The 14,583-nt window shown below is 40.8% G+C and overlaps 1 protein-coding gene across 1 annotated transcript in view; it reads left to right on the top strand.

The window, feature by feature from the left end:
* AK4 (adenylate kinase 4) overlaps window positions 1-14,583 on the top strand; it is a 50,852-nt gene that overhangs the window by 13,909 nt on the left and 22,360 nt on the right. The window lies entirely within an intron of this gene.

The raw sequence follows: 14,583 nt of genomic DNA, 5'->3' as shown, positions 1-14,583 counted from the left end.
TCTTGGGTTGTACAACTGGTAACAAAATATGTTCATGACTCTCATCACAATATGAATTTTAGATTTATTGGCAACACTTTGACCATATAAATAAGCAAATATGTGTTGGCCTTGGATGGGGTTTCAGTTTGCTGAGAGGTTTTAATCTTTTGCTTTGTGCCAACATGCTCTGGGAAGGCTGAGAACTGAGCAGCCAATAAATCTCTGTTTCAATAATATCCTGACACCTGTTTGTTTACTGGACCTCTATACTACTTTTCTTTGTTGCTCAAAGCAGTTTACAATAAAATAACATAATTCAAAACCAACTAGAACCTGTAACGTAAAAAAAACCCCAAACCCCAAATCATCTCCTGACAGAACAATTAAAACTAAGGCAAGCAGGCGCCCTTGTCGACAGTACAGCCTTGCTCTGCCATTTGAACTGAAGAGCTGAAATGACCTTTCCTGGAAATACATAGACTTGACTCAAAGCCTTGTAAGTGGGGAACAGATATACAATTATTATTTTATAATAAGAAGAAATCCTTTTGCAAAGCATCTGAACAACCAGGCGCAGTGCTCTAGAAAAAGTGTGTATGTGTATTTCAAAAAGGCAAGCCCTGCCTACAGGCTTGCAATCTAAACATGTACATTTGAAGTACATCAGCTCCCCCCCCCCCCAGTGCTGGTATCAGTACCAACTGAACACACATCAGCATCTGGTCTGTAGAACTAGATTGTATTGTACCCATTTTTTTTGTTTGTTTGGCCTTTACAAAGCAAATACTGCAGCCTGAATGGTGGTTAATAAGAAAAACAGGCAAAAGTCACAAGTTTTCCTCCCACTTTCCAGATTTCACACAGGCAATGGCTGCAAATAGGCAAAGTCCTGTTGATCTATAGTCAGCCATGTCCCCTATGTCGTTCAGTTTTGGAAAGCCACCAAAGGATTCCTTCAGTGCAACAGCCCCCAGTTTGAGAAGGGAGATGGAAAGACCTAGAGCTGCCTTTATCCCAAAACCAAGTTGTTTGTGTGTGTTCTCTCAGCCTCCCAAAAGCAGCTGTATTGTTCTATCTATTGTGAGCAATGATGACAGGAGTGGGTGTCCTTTGGTGGACAATAATAGATACATGATAATTTCTGACTCCTCCTTGGTGGATATGGTGTGTGTGTTTGTTTAATTAGCATTTAATTTTATTACTAAGCTAGCAGATCTTACTCTAGACAGACCTCGGGCAAACTTGGTTTTGAGGATGGGTAAATGTCAAAACCTGCTTATGTTACAGACTATGTTGGGCAATGGCATTTCCTAGCAATGGGAACATTCTTAAGCTTTTGACTTGGCTGTTAAATTACATAAAGAAGGATGTTATTACAGGTCATCCCCAAAAGGCATTGGAACATTTTGTTGCATAACACTTTCAGTTGTTATCTTTAGAGGCACTAGCCAAGGTCAGTGAGAAGAATAAGCATTCACTTCAAGAGACGAACATTGGTGTGCTGTACACTGTAACTTCTTACGAAAAAAGGCACTTCTATTTTTCTTTGTGTGCCCAAATCCATGTGTGATTAAACTGACTTTAATGAAATACTCCATGTCTTTTAACCAGTGACTCATCTTTGCAGCTCAGTGAGCTAAGCTGTTGCTTGCCTCCCAGCTTTTCTTGCTGTGTCATTTTCAACAAAAGTAAGATGGTCAGTGTGACATGATCGAGGTTTATAAGATTATGCATGGGAAAGAGCAGGTAGAGAAAGAGGTACTTTTCTCCCTTTCTCACAATACAAGAACTCGTGGGCACTCCATGAAACTGCAGAGCGGTCGGGTTAGAACGGATAAAAGGAAGTATTTCTTCACCCAAAGAGTGATTAACACATGGAATTCACTGCCACAGGAAGTGGTGGGTGCTACAAGCATGGACGGCTTCAAAAGGGAATTAGATAAGCATATGGAGCAGAGGTCCATCAGTGGCTATTAGCCACAAGGTATAGCTAGGGGCTCTGGGGCAAGTGATGCTCTGTCTTCTTGGTGCTTGGGGGGGGGTCAACAGTGGGAGGGCTTCTAATGTCCTGGCCCCACTGCTGGACCTCCTGATGGCACTGGTATTTCTGGCCACTGTGTGACACAGAGTGTTGGACTGGATGGGCCTTTGGCCTGATCCAACATTGGCGTCTCTTATGTTCTCTTATGTTCTTATGATGCGCATGACTGTGTAGCTTTCCTACAGCTCTCTGGCAGGAAAGCACCCCCATTCCTTGAAATGAAATATCCATTAACAATAAAAAATGGAATTCCTGGCAATGAAGATATGATTTTAGTGTGCTTTCTGTCATTACTGAGGTTAAATCATTTGTGTAGGTTTCCCCCCTCTCATTGCCTGGCATAGTTAAGAACATAAGAAGAGACCTGCTGGATCAGACCAGTGGTACATCTAGTCCAACATCCTGTCTCACACAATAGCCAGCCAGTTACTGTGGAGGTCCAAATAGGGCATAGAAGTCAAACCCTTCCTCTGATGTGACTTCCTGGCACTGGTATTCCAAGTTTATTGCTTCTGAATGTGGAGGTTCCCCTTAGTCACCAGGCCTCTGATAGACCTGTCCTCCATAAATCTGTCTAATCCTCCTTTAAAGCCATCTGTGCCTGTGGTCATCACTACATCCTCTGGTGGTAAGTTCCACATTTTAATCACTTGTGCAAAGAAAGTATTTCTTCTGAAACAGCTTGCTTTTAAGACCGGCTATATTGTACTTTTAACATTGTTGTTTCAAAGGAACCCCTTTATATGTCACCAACTTGAGGTATTTCTTAGCATTTATGTTGCATTAAAATTTAATTATCATTGATTATAAAATACAGTAGACATATATAAAGACTATTTTATATGTCACAAAACCACCTCAAACATTGGCCTTACTTGCAACTAAAGTGTGATTAGCTGTTTAGCAGTACAGTCCTAACAGAATTACACCCCTCTAAATCAAATGCCTCATGAACTTTAGAATGATGCAAGTCTTTTTAGAATTGCACTTCTAGTCTGGTAGGGATAAAACAGCTTCCAAGGCAAGGCTTTGTGACTTGCATGGATCAGTTACTTGGCCCTGTCTGTATATCTTACCACTTTCATGTGTTTGTTTTCATTTGTAGTCTACCTTTTTTACTGGGAATAAAGGCAGACCATTAAAGCACTACTGGCTATTTAGCACTAGGAGTCTGAGCCAGTACCAGCCATGTTTTAGCCTGCCTAAGAATTGCACAATGCTGTAGTGGCTGTGCACATGTTCTATTGTATTATCTTTCCCCCTTATACTGCTAGACCACTTTTCAGCCATAATGGCTCCCAAGACTGTCTTCAATAAAATACATTAAAACAAAGCCTTATGAAAACAATTCAGTTCTAAAAGCCTAATGAAATGACAGCAGGACAAACTAGCCACATATTAAGTAAACCCTCAAAATAATTTTATTTATCTGATCTCTGAAGATGACATGAAAAGCTTTCATTCCACTTGAAAAAAGGGGAGACTGTACATGCCCAACAGGAAAGGAGGTCCAAAGAATGAGTCCTCTCCCCTGCCATCCAAGTTCTGTTCTTTGCTTAAGGCAGCCTAGTGCATCCACAGGTGATGGGATCTGGTGCAACGCCTTGTTGTAAGGGCTCATATGGCAGAAGATATTTCCTATTTGGCACAACACCATGACCATTTGGGATTTTAAAGGTGAAAGCCAGTGCCTTGATTTTCACATAGGAGCAACCTGTCAGCCAGGTGAAGATGTTTCCAAACTGGATTTATGTTCATGATGGCATGCAGCTATATTCTTGTGTGACTGAACTTTCTGACAGCCCTCACATAATGCTTATGAATGACCGTTGCAGGAATGACCGTTGCAATTGTATAATGCCAGTGTATCAACCAAAGCTGATTTAAAAGATGGGCACGCACACTACCAAATGTCCAGTTGCAAAGCAGATTCTTAGGAGTACTGGTGGTCAATGCTCCCTCTAAGCTGCGGAGTCTTGTGAGCTACTGGCCATTAAAGTTGTGAGCGAGAGATTTGGCTACTGCATAAGTTAGTTTGCTCTGGAGCCATCCTTCCTGAGCAAAGACAAAAATGTGTGAGCCGGAGTCTAAAAACCTGTGAGCTATCTCACACTAACTCAGCTTAGAGGGAACACTGCTGGTGGTGATCCGTGCTGTCAAGTTGCAGCCAACTTGTGGTGACCAGATAGGGTTTTCAAGGCAAGAGATGTTCAGAGGTGGTTTGCCATTGCCTGCCTATGCACAGCGATCCTGGACTTCTTTGGGTGATCCTGGACTAACCAGGGGCTTCTGAGATCTGATGAGATTGGGATGGCCTGAGCCATCCAACTCAGATTCTCAGAGTGATACTGGGCAGCAAACCTTTCTCCTAAACAGCTGTGATCCAATCCGGAGCAGGCATATTCCCATGTATCTGGGCAACGGAATTTCCCATTTGTTTTCAGATTATTGACCTTAATCGAGTCCTCTAATGACTTCAGGCACTGTCCAAGAGAAGTCACAGCCTCATTTAGATTTGCTGAAAAGAAGAAATGCAGCTGTGTATCATCTCTGTGCTAATAGCACTGAACCTCAGAATGCCCCCAGTGGTGTCTTCATTTGTAAGCTTAATGTTAAAAAGCATGGAAGTAGTATTGTACCCTGAGGAACACCATAGGAAAATCCCCACATGGAGGAACAGTAGTCTCCCAGTGTCTTTTGAATATCTTTATTTGTTAAATTTATTTAACTTACTTTTTGCAATAATCAAAGCAATGTACAACAAGCAAATTATCATGTAGCCTTCAAAGTTAGCAGCACTGGACAACAATGTGAAGTAATTGGTGACTGTTGCCAAGAGACATTGAAACAGAGTATTTTTAGATGCTAGTTGTGTGTCCAAAAATGGATACCTAGTCCTTGCTGTCTGATATCCAATGGACACAAATTAGACATCTGATATTCCAGCAATAACTAGCAACACTTAAATTCAGACTGAAAGCCACTGAAAGTTTGAACATTAGAAGTACAACACTTTAAAAGAAATTGAACGGAATTAGTAGAATATTACATAATCATTCTTAGAGTTATTATAAAAGTACCAGTCTTTCTGAACAGATTTTTCTTGCTTGCTGTCTGAGTTTTTTGCTTTGTGAGGATTCTGCTGCAGCAAGGTATGGGTCATAAGCAGCAGTTCCTATCATGTTAATTGAAACCAAAAATCTTGCACTCATAGATTCTTCTGCCGCAGACATATGGTGTGGAGATTTGAAGCTACTTGCTGTCATAGAGCAAGGAGACGGTACCAAAACAGAAGCAAGCAGTTTTTGTAGTCAGTTTTCAACCCACACAGAATATCAAGAATAACACAATGGCACTGAAAGCTGTGGAGAGATCAGGAGAATTAGTAGACAGTATAACCATATCCTTCTTTTCACACAAGTTATCCACCAGGGTGACCAAAAACTGTTTACCTTGTATAGCCAGTTTTGTATGTATCTAGATAATCAGCTTAGTTCAAGAGAGCCTGGGGTTGCCTGGCAACTACTTGCATGAGTACCTTGTCCAAAAAGAGAAAATTTGAGCCTGTCCGGTACTTTGCTGAGGTCAGAAAGGTTCAGTTGCATTTTCTTAACCACATGCCTCTCAACCACTTCTCACTCTAGTAGGGGTGGACCCTTTGGCGAGTCATGTATTCGCTGCTCTGATTACTGCACTAGCCAGTCCCAAATAGGAACCTGTTACCAAGCAATATAGGGAAGGGTCAAGTGAGCATGTTGTAGCATGGATGTGGCTTGTCTGCGACCTCAGTTGAAAATAATCCAAGGAACTGAGTAGCACAGGCTAAGGAGGCTTCAGATGCAGATTTTTTTCCCGTTAGCATGGCTTCTGTGTGATAACTGTCTATGCAAAATGCTTTCCAGACCTAGTCATAAAAGGCATAGATGAAATTGCAGGCTCTCATTTGGGAGGTTGCAAGAGCTTATTGAATACTGGAACAGCATGCTAATTTATTCTTCAACCTCTGCCTGTATGTATGGACTGGTGAGCGCCATTTCACTGTATCTGAGGAAGTGTGCTTCCACATGAAAGCTCATACCTTGAATCAAACGTTATTGTTCTTAAAGGTGCCACTGGACTCAAGCTTTGTTCTACTTCTTCAGACCAACATAGCTGCCCACCGGGATCTATCATTGACTCTGTGGGATTATTAGCCTTATATTCATTTTATATTTGCTGTCAAAAGAAGTCTGTTCTTTTGTTTGGCTGACATCAGTGTGACCTAACACCAGAAATCTGTAGTTTGCTTTCTGGAATATTGAATTTAGGTTTCTGCTTGCCTTTAGCTGGGGTTCTTTTTTGCTGGAAGGAAGATTACTCTTGCTGAAGCTATTGTGAAGAATCTAAAAGCTTTTCTTAGATCGTAGGCTGGTCAAAGTTCTGTTTGGGGATACAGAGCATGAAACAGGACCATTCCCTTAAAACAAGTTGTTGAACAAGCTAAAGGGTTTACTTTTTTACTGTGTCTTTGAGTTAATATGTAAGAAATCTGGCGAGCTGAAAGCACTATTTAGCCTTCTTGCTGAAGGACATGAAGACATTCCAAGGAAAAGTCTGCTGGGTGATATTTTAAATTGGGTTAAAAGGTAGTTCACCTTTAGACAGCTGGGCACTAGTGGAGTATGCTATGTACATTAGCTAGTAATACTGTCTTGTCATGTGTGTATTTTTAATATGTGAACTATGATGTTGGGAAATGGATCTATCCATAAGAAAAGGCTAATCTTTTACTTCATCTTTCTCTCCAGCATAGTCCTCTGAATAAACTGAAAAAGTTTCTATGCTATCTAAAGACTCTTTTATTCCTGCATGTTTGTCATCCATAAGGAGGGAATACTGTTTGTGTGCGCTTGTCCGATCCTCCACGCATTCAGATGAACACACGTGTATGAAACAGTAGTGTTTATTAAAGCAATGAAGAAGCTGGAACAGCAGGAGTGTTTAGAATGACCCAATAATGCAGGGCACAAGATATTAAACAGATTCATACAAAGACATAACCAATCATTATGGTTCCCACTTTCACGGGTCTGTTAAACCTCGCGCCGAAAAGCCTGGGAGCCCAACGGCCTAAAACAGATAAACAATTATTTCATTCCCATGCGCTAGCTCATTATAGATAAAAGTAGAAGACACCACTCCGCATCTGTTAACCTTGGAAGATAACATGTTACCAAGCATACTACTAGCGTTCACAGAAAGGAATGTCAGCAGCAGGCGGGAGCAGGGGAGAGACAGGCTGGCACTGGAGAGAACACACAAATGTTACACAGAACTCTTTGGCAGCTAGCTGACAGCGCTAGACCACTTGATCATAATACAATTACCCCTGGTGGCCGATAGGCTGGACCTGCCTGGTTCTAGACCCAGTAAAGTCTAATGTAATGGAGCATGAGGGTTTGGGGGATAGCACTCCATCTTAGTGTCCTTATTTAACATTTTTTTCTCATTCGGGGCTCTAGCCACATTTTACTAGCATCTACTGGTACTGCTATGATGAGCAAGGAGCAAGCAAGTAATAAGGAAAAGCTCAATTGAAAAGATCAGTGTTGGAGTTAAGATTGTTGGCTAAGGAATGGAGGTTCATTGCTTTTTTCTGGAGGCTGTATGATGAGCAAAATCGCAGGGTGTGTCGCAGAGAAACCTTTAACCAAAAAGAAACTCTCCTTCACCTGTCAGGGCATCTCCATCTTTAACAGCTCCATACAGGAGTAAGAAGTCATTAGGTAGAAGAAGGAAACGAGAAATAACTATTTCATGCACAGATAGGGCAGAGAGAAAAAGGGAATATTTTCATCTTTTATGAAAACCTTGAGTGTTGGTTTTTAAAAAAATCCCAACTTGAAAGACTGAGACAGCAGGGATTGTGGTTGAAAATATGCTGATTTTGCTTCCCCCCCCCATAGGTGCAGTTCCATTTACTTAAGGTCTTACTTTCAGGGTGAGAATTTGCAACTATTCTTTATGTTATTAAAGTATTCTAATAAAGCTTGTTCTGTTACTTCATACGCTGCCCACATGAAGCTGATTCAGTATATCAGACCATGGGCCTTAGTTCAGTATTGTTATTCAGACTGGTAGTAGCTGTCCAGTGTCTCAGGGAGAGGATTTTCCCATACCCTACAACCTTAACTTTTAAATTAAAAAAAAGTTGTTGTTTTTTAAATGAAGGTAGTAAAGTGACTCAGATTCAAAAACATCAGTAGTGTAATGCTTCCTAGGTTGGATGTAAAGTGAGACAGGAAAAAAGGGAGGGAAGGGAGATGGGAAGGGAGAAGTTATCAGACAGGATGGAAAGTTCTTGTTTCAACAGATGGAGAAGTGTTATGGAGATCTAATGTCAAGCTGTTACAGATGCAAAAACAGATTACTAGTTGCACCAAAGCCTTCTGGGAAAAAGAAGAAACAACAGCTCTACCTCTTGAAAATATAAAGCTTGGTCAGATCTCTATACCTTACATTTTTGTTTTGCTCAACATGCAACCTGATCAAGAGTCTAGGGAACTCAAAAGTTTGCTCAGTAATTTGACATTGTGGGTCAGACCTAATAAAAGACATTGCACTACTAGCATTTTCTAGATTGATTCTAATGAACCAATGTGGCTTTCTACGATCTTGCCTGTATTGGGATGGGAAATAACAAATTTAGTCATTTAAGAGAAGATTATGACTGTGAATTATCTAACAAAGAGACTGCATGCCCTCAAACTACCAGGAAATGCTACTCAATTTAGCCTTTATTTATACAGTGCCTAGTACATTGCATTAAGATCCTGACTAGTGCATGTTTATTCTGTTAAATATTAAAATATATATTATTTGCCTTAGAAGCACAGAAGCTTTTTCACAATATCCCTGGTTCTCTGCATTTCCTGGTTAAGGGGGGAATGCTGTTCAAACAAATTACAAAGGTGACCTGACTCTAATAGTAATAAGACAAAGAAATTTTACTTACAAAAATAGAAGCACATCTTACATGACATATTCAGGTAGGTACATTTAACTTACTGTGAACAGATCAACTTCAAAAAGGTTAACTTGCTACAGCTCCAAGCCCAGGTAAGACGGAGAGAGAAGAAGAAGAGAGGTCCTATATAAGATGAAACAGAAGGCAAGCCAAAGGCCAAAGAGGCTCAGCATCTAACCGAGGAGAGGGTGGGGCCAACTGACAAGTGTACCCGAGTGAGAGAACTCTCTTAACCCTTTCCCTCCCAGATCCTCTTGCATGCAGAGTTACAGTTATCCAACAGTTTTTTCTTCTTAACTTTTGGTTTTTGCCTTACAAGGAACCCATGTATTCCAATAACAGGTTGAGCGTTTATATTTTCAGAGGTGGAGATGCCATTCCTACTTTGCTCTGGAGTCTTTGGTGAAACCCAGAATGCCTTAAATCAGTTCAGTGCATCACCAATGACTTATAGCCTCTCTTGGATGTGGATATTTCTCTTTCATGGACCTTGGGTGGCAGGCCTTTCCTTGTTTACAAACAGCCCCCCAACTTAAGACAGCTCCTCACCAACAACAATGGGCCACCTGATAATGAACATGGGAATCAAACTGTGCAACAGACCTAGATGCCAACATTAAGGCAATACTCTTATGGGTTATAGTAAATCAGCTATGCCATCTTGGGCTCATCTCCTTGCTGGTCCTCTATTTTAATTTATGTCAGCTCTTCTACTATCTGTGTTATACAAATCGGTCAGTCCCTACATGAGAGAATCACTGGACACAAATCTGACATTAAAATCCCCTACAACATTCAGAAAACAGAGGGGGAACACATACTGTGTCAGATCTGATAGTCACTGGTCCTTTCTACATGCATATTTATCCCACCATTTCTCCATATCCAATTCTGTTTGCCTTTACTCTGGATTAAGTGCTTCTTAATTCTATATCTACAACCAAAACCCACAGTTTTTGCTTAATTGTTGTTAACATCACTTGTGATCTATGGGGGGTTGCATCCAATTGCCAATGACTTGGCCTAGTGTGCTTGCAGGGGATGAGGCACACCACTGGGCTACTCTTTTGGTCCCATTCCCCCACACCTCATTTGGGGCACCAGCAAAAAGCCACGGGGAGCTGTTTATAGTGGCTGGGAGCCTTGGGAAGCAGGAAGGGTTTGATGCCCTCCCCCCGTTCTCCCCCACCCATGTGTGGAGTTCCAGTGCTTTGTACAGAGCATGGCAAGTCCCTTGTTTTTTTGTTTTAAATTTGTTATTTTAGGAGAAGCAATCTCATGAACTATCTTTGTCCACTGAAGCATTACATGGAGAAACCTTTCCCATCCTGGTGTCAGTTTCGTTCAGTGCTGATGATCACCCCCCTTTATTTTGTTTGTCCATCCCAGTTCCACCCCTCACTCCTCACACCTTCCATTTAAATTCTCCTTATTCAGTTCCATGAATGAAAGTGCTTTCCCCAAAAAAGTGAATCAAATAAAGAAAAAAATAAAGATTTAAGCCCAACCATGCTGCTGATTGCCCTGCACTGGTTCCAAGGGCAGAGGCAAGCTCAGAGCCTTGGCCACTTTACAGAATGCAGAGAACTTTTGTCTCAGTACTTGCAAACATGGAAGTCTTTGGGGAATTGCTAAAGAAAAAGCCCAGCCCAAAGCAGATGCCATGCCCACACAATACTTTCCCTTCAGTTGCAAGTGCAACCAAGGACTCCTGTCACCTCCCCCCCCCCCCCCGGAGGACACAGAAAGGGGTAAACGGAGGAGTGGCCTCCGTGGAGGCTGGAAAAGGGGAGGGGGAGAAGTGGTCTCCAAGGGGGTTGGAAAAGGAGCGGAGATGAATATTCCAAAGGATTGATTTTACATTGCATTTCTCCAGTGTGGAGCCAGGTGGGAGGTTATAAAACAGCATTCAGATACCCTGCGGAAACAATGGGGGGAAGCCGAACTGATAGCTGAACAACACAGAATTTAAAAATAACCTGGGGGGAATGAAGAGTGAAAACTGGAGGCAATGTAGAAATAAAAATATACAGCGACTTGAAAGGCAATGCAGAATTTTAAAAAATGTCGTGATGGGTGTAAAACTCAGTGCAGAAACACCCACTGTTCTGCGAAAAACCTCAAAGGGGATATGTGACGTCCTCCTTATTGGGGAAGACTACTTTCACTTTAAAAGTGTTCTTTATTTTCTTTTACTGGGTATATACGGCTGCCACCAGGAAATTTTAAGGATTTCCAAACCTTTATGCTTTTACTGTTGCTCTTTTTAATTTGGTAGACTGAGTTCAAGGCTTACAGGGATCTATGTGGTCCTGGGAAGTATTTCATTCAGAGCTGGTATAAACGTGGATGAAAGAGGATTTATTGAAATAACTACTAAATAAGAGGGTTGTACAATGTAACTAGTAATGTATAAATGATGAACAATTGCTTTGGTATCACACAATCTTATCCCGCACTGACAGGGATCTTTCAGGTAACTTTGTAACACTTGTTTAATTCAAGGTCATATATGTTCACTGTTTCTCTCCAGTTTATCAGGACATATAGCCTTTCCTATAACTTGTCTTCAATTAAACTTTCATTAACTTTTTCCTATACACTCAGCTTTCCTTCTGTTTCTCACTGAACTACCTCAGCTGTCCGCTTATAACTGCTTCTACAAAAACTGCTTGTCTAACTCAACTGTCAACTTGTAACTGAAACTACTGACTGACTCACATACTCATCCAACCAGATTCACTTCCAAAACCCCTCCACCTCTCTGTCAACCACCAATCATACCACACTTGCCTCTCTCAACCACTGTAGTCTATCTACTACAGCCATGCAACCAAACTTTTAGAGAGACACACACACACAAAAACAAGAAATCGTTACAGGATATATAGTGTTTAAGTGCTGATTTAAACTGAGAAATTGAACACTCTCATCCTGGCCTAAACATAGGTTTGTGATTACTTACTATAATTGCAAGTAGCTCAATAGGAATGACTTCTTAGAGCTTTTAATTGACTCTTCTAAACATGTTGTAACCTTTTACTAATAGTTAATTTTTCTTATGTTCCAGACTGCTTCTTCCTTGATTAATTAAGCTGGAATCTGGATTTTCTTCTTATCCATTATATGTAACAACCAAATTTGTTCCAGTTGCTTATACACCTGAAAGATTTATAACAGGATTCACTTCAGGCCCATCTCTGCTTCAGCTCCTCTTTGGTTTTTTTTAAAAAATATCCAAAATGATTTCTTTTCCATAAGCATCTGAAGAAGTGAGCTCTGATAATCAAAAGCTCATGCTGGAGTACCTTTTGTTAGTCTTCAAGTGCTGCTACTTTATGCTGATGACACAGTGTTGTTGTCCCGCTTAGTGGGACTAAGACATCTGTTGACCCGTTGTATAGCATTTTTTACTACTAATAAGCTTCAGTTAAACCACGAGAAGTCAAAAATCTTAGTCTTTTCAAAAAAGCGGAGATCTTACAATTGGGTTATTGCTGGAAAAGATATAGAGCAAGTCAAACATTTTAAATATGTAAGTATTTATTTTCAATATAATGCGACTTGGTCTACCTACTGTAAGTATGCAGTGAAATCAGCTAACATTAGTGAATCAGCTATAACACTTTTTTTATGGCAGAGGTAACCAATTTGTGCCAGCTGCCATAAACATTTTCAAGGCCAAAGTGACCTCACAATTATTATACGGCATCCCAATTTGGAGCCTCTGAATGTGCTACTGAATGGACCCAATCCAAATTCCTGCAAAAAATTTTTGGTATGCCAAAATGTGTTTCATATGCAGTTATCTGCTTGGAAACTGGCATGTCTCTAATTGAAACTAGTGCACGGCTTATGACTGTCAAATTCTGCCTACGCTTGCATTACAACCTGGAACCTGGGAGCTTTATCTCTCAAATACTCTCCGAATCCAATATGTCAACCTGGTCATCATATATTGAGGGGAAAATTAAAGCAACGGGCTTATATATAGAATCATTGTCTATGCTGACTTTCACTGCTGCATTTCATCAAATTAAAAACAGAATGCTAGACATTGAATGCCAGAAGTTATTCAGTCAGGCCAACAAAGCCTGCTCCCTGCTGAGTTTTGAGATTCCCCTTATTACTGGGAAACTGGCCCCATATCTCTCTTTTTTGCAGGTGCCACAGCAACGCAGAGCATTTTCCCTTCGCAGAGCATTTTCCCTTGCCAGATGTAATGTCATGCCTTCTGCTATTTTTTATGGTAGACTCAATAAGATAGCCTACTCAGCCAGATACTGCCCTTGTAATAAAAAATTTGTTGAGTCAATCACTCATGTTCTTCTCTATTGTCACCTGTATACAGATTTACATTATATGCATTTACATTATGTTCTAGTTAGGATGAGGGACTGTTCTGATGCATTTAAGGTTTATAGACTTTTGAATTATTTCTCCTCTAATGTCACCAAGAAGGTGGCTAAGTTTCTTTACTCTGCTATAAAGGTATGCCAAGAGATCTCACAGAAATAATCCTATATTTACACTGATGTATATTATGTTGCGGTTTTAACTGACCTTTTAAACTGTATTAACTTGTATCATTTTTTCCCATGCCAATAAAGGCTACTTAAGAACATAAGAACATAAGAGACGCCAATGTTGGATCAGGCCAAAGGCCCATCCAGTCCAACACTCTGTGTCACACAGTGGCCAGAAATACCAGTGCCATCAGGAGGTCCAGCAGTGGGGCCAGGACATTAGAAGCCCTCCCACTGTTGACCCCCCCCCCCAAGCACCAAGAAGACAGAGCATCACTTGCCCCAGAGCCCCTAGCTATACCTTGTGGCTAATAGCCACTGATGGACCTCTGCTCCATATGCTTATCTAATTCCCTTTTGAAGCCGTCCATGCTTGTACTTAACTAGTCTTCAAGTGCCACTGGACTTCTGTTTTATTTAATTTAATGAAGTCTGCCCGTGTTCTCCCTGGAAACTAATGATAGGAACTTTTCTATCATGTAGGCATTATCTCCCTGCCCCACAACACACATTTCCTTGCTTGCTTCCAAAAACGTTCTCCAGAAGGTCTTAAAGGTGTGACACCTGGGTTTGCCCTAATGAAGAGTATTGCTGTTCTGATATTTTAAAGCTTATTTTAATCGGTATTTTTGTAAAAAGAAAAAAAGATGGTGACAATCCTCTTATATATGGTTGCACTGATTTTCACCAATCCCCCCCCCGACTTGGTAGAACCCCCCAAAAGTGCCAGCACTTAGTATCAGTACTGTCATAAAAAGGCCTGCTTTTAATGGGCTATTTCTACCCTTTTCAAGTATAACACTTGTTTTTGTTAAGAACAAAAATATAATGAAAATACATGTTGTTACAGGCCCAAGCTGTTGAATGCCTGGAAAAAAATTCTTTGTTACTACTACTCTTTTAGCTTATCTAGTGAGGCAGCTTACTGCCACTCATTGTTTCCTTTGACCTATTTTCCTCCTGTTATTGTTATCTTGCCCAGAAACGTCTAATTTGGATCTTCCTTTGCCAGAACGGGGGTGGGGGGG

This window comes from Gekko japonicus, unplaced genomic scaffold, assembly GCF_001447785.1.
Source record: "Gekko japonicus isolate JY-2015 unplaced genomic scaffold, Gekko_japonicus_V1.1 scaffold1219, whole genome shotgun sequence".
Taxonomy (NCBI): Eukaryota; Metazoa; Chordata; class Lepidosauria; order Squamata; family Gekkonidae; genus Gekko; species Gekko japonicus.
This window is presented reverse-complemented; position numbering and strand designations above follow the sequence as displayed.